Below are 3,116 nucleotides of genomic sequence, written 5' to 3' on the forward strand. Positions count from 1 at the left end.
CCAGACCTGGAGAAACGATATTATGTTGTGATCGATTATTCTTGAGGCAATTCACAAAGTTAGGTTTTGTGAAAACAACCAATATGGTTATTTGAATTTTTAAAATTAAATTTCACGGACTTATAGACTTTATAAACTGAGGTGATAATTTTAATTTTTTTAATTAATAAATTAATAAATATATGTTAATAATTAATAAATATATGTATCAAGGATGAAATATATTTTCTAGGATGAGATGTGAAAATGTAAAAATTCTTTGAAACTCTTGAAAAATAGATTTTATAATTTCTTATTGTATATATGAATTTATTTTTATTTGATACAATTGAATTCATGAAACATAAAAATAAGAAATTAATTTTTTGCAAACTAAAGAGATGATCTGATGCTGTTATTATTATCTTATGAATCTGACACGAGTTTGGCAAAGTTTTGATATCTAACAATTAAGTATATTAACTTTAATACATTAAGATCAAACATCCAATTATCCTCATCCCATGTAATTAATCAATTTCTCTATTTGTTTGTGTCATTTACACTAGACAAAGATTACTACAGTGTACGTATATCCAGGCATTCAAGTCAATTACAAACGTAATATCACATCCATCAAGAGAAAGAAATAAAACGACTTTTACCTCATTCGCGCAATCATTCTCGAACCCGTTGTTTAACCTCACCCACGTTCCCAACGTAACTCCACCAATCATTTACAATTTCACACTCGCGAGAATTATTACAGGTAACCTATAAAGCGATTTATAACAAGAAACAATATTATTTTCCATCAGCAATAACTATTTGTAATTGAAAACTGTAAACCAATCATTTTCACTAGGACCATATCTAGAAACCACATCGATCGATAATGATGCAATAATGGAAGATAATGTTATTTAGATTTGTAGTATACAATTTTATGCTATTCGATAAGAGTATTCTAACTCTGCTAAGCTATTGGCTATATAAAGAGAGTAAAATGGTAAATTTTGACAAAATGAAAATTGAATTAAAAATATAATCGTTTCTAATTTTAAACGTCGAGTAGACAATGACAGAACAATAATTTCGACGTTTTGGTTATACACTACAATAAACTGATTTATCATTAATACACTGATCCAATATTTCTAACAATGCAACAATCCCATTAAAACGATCTTCAAATAATATAATACCGTAATACCAAATTTTCAATTACATCATCTTAATGGAACAACAAGCTTAATGGAATCAGCGCAAATATCGATACATCTTACATGTTTAAACTTCATCATACGCGAAACAAAGCAAACCCCGTTTTCCATCTCCACGTTCTCGCTGTTTAAATAAAGATCATAAATAAATAAAAAGAAAAGGTTGTAATAAAAACGAGTAAAATGTAATTTATCAGGGCCAATTATACACGTTCTCCCCATGTAGACAACGCTGTTACGAAAGTGATCAATTCGGCGTTGAGGCGGACCGACACTGCGTCGCGATTTATCGATCCGGATCCAGGACCGATCTCCGGCCTTCGTTAACTCATATTTATACCGGTGATATTTAATTGATCGCGAGGATCGTTCAATGCCATTGTGCTCGCCTCTCAATGGAACGCCACGATCCAGATAAGCCCACGCGGCTTCCCCGTCTATTAAATGGTTACCCGGAGCTCGAAACAATGATGGAAATGGCCGACCGGCCGAAGAACTAGTCGAGTTATTAATCACACACTGGACGGTGATTATTTCTCCTCGAGATAGATACGAGGAACGTTGCGAAGGTACTCTGGTATCGATGGTGGATGGGAAGCTGAGCGTGATACAGAACGGGGATACATAATGCGATTACGAAAATAGAGTGTATCGAATGGGATCTATACGTGTAAATAAAGTAACGTGTCAACTCGATACTTTTGTTAGCTAGTTTGAGAATTAATTGATAATTGTGCATCGTGTATTTGTTGAAAATGGTTAGAATTAGAATATAAGGAGTGAAGATTAACAATGGACATAAACTTGAATCATAAACTCAACTTGAATCATCGTCAACTCTATTATACTTTCTATTCTATGTACGAAATTGAGTAGTTAATATTCGGAATACCATGGAGAGAGAAAGAATTTCTTTATAACTTGGAAAGTAGGAATGCGTAAAAATTAAATATTGAAGATACAGTATCATCATTTGATAATATCTTCCTTCAATAAAATCATCCTGTTTTTATACCACTCATCGAGCTCGACCAATTTAACCTATATTACGTTCTCGTTCGGTTCAAAAGCATACCATAACCTCTCTCGGTTATCATAAGCACACGGAGTGGATCGTCCAAACGGATATTCGAAACCGGTAGACTCGAAAATCAACTGGTCTGCACGTGAATGTGACATTTAAATAATCGTTTCGCACATGTAGAGGACCGATCGGGCCCCGTAATCATCGTATCTCGGTTTTAAACAATCTCTCTCTCAAATGCACGTACCAAGAGGATGCAATCAATCCTCGTTTATACGCACGCTTCACCAGCTGGAATCCCAGCTTCGTTTTTTAAGAAAGCTGTAATAAATTATTCCAGACTCGAACGTGTCCCATACAGCATCACACACGTTTTCAACCCATCCTCTCGACCAGCATCGCGAGCGAACCAAGCTTTACAATACCGAGCCGCGAACCCGCAATAATAACTGTTTTACCCACGCAGCGGAATTAGAATATATCCGGTCGATAATTTATGGCGGAATTATGCGCGTTATTATATGCGCCGAGAAGACAAGGGAACAGGCAAGTGACAAACGGATATATTCTCATTTATCGTCGATCGAACATGCACCGTTTTCTCTCTCGATGATGTATATATATATACATATATATACAAGTCGAGAAATCGTGTTCAGTCGAATAAAAGCGTTTAAAAAGTAGGCTTTTCGAATTGACATTTTCCACGCGAATTTTTCTTTCAACGATGAATGTGACGTAATAAAGAAGAACTAATGTCTAATTTTCGAAATTGGATGGATAATCTTATTTTTATTTCTGGATTTTTACGTGTTGTATCCATGTAGAACGATAATTTCGAGTTTTTTTCTTTTCGAGCAAAGTTAGGTTATCCACATATATATATATAT

General features: G+C 34.3%; 2 long non-coding RNA genes across 3 annotated transcripts in view; one reads left to right on the forward strand and one right to left on the reverse strand.

Moving 5' to 3' along the window:
• Positions 1–166, forward strand: part of LOC102676949 — a 1,021-nt gene extending 855 nt beyond the window's left edge. The window contains exon 3 of the long non-coding RNA XR_421025.2: positions 5–166. This is a non-coding gene — a long non-coding RNA (uncharacterized LOC102676949). The remainder of the gene's footprint in view (positions 1–4) is intronic.
• Positions 167–215: 49 nt separating this feature from the next.
• Positions 216–3,116, reverse strand: part of LOC116184879 — a 12,428-nt gene continuing 9,527 nt past the window's right edge. For both annotated transcript variants that reach the window (XR_004149532.1, XR_004149533.1), the window contains exon 3: positions 216–228. This is a non-coding gene — a long non-coding RNA (uncharacterized LOC116184879). The remainder of the gene's footprint in view (positions 229–3,116) is intronic.

The sequence above is a fragment of the Apis dorsata genome, unplaced genomic scaffold (assembly GCF_000469605.1).
Source record: "Apis dorsata unplaced genomic scaffold, Apis dorsata 1.3 scaffold_74, whole genome shotgun sequence".
In the NCBI taxonomy this organism is placed as follows: Eukaryota; Metazoa; Arthropoda; class Insecta; order Hymenoptera; family Apidae; genus Apis; species Apis dorsata.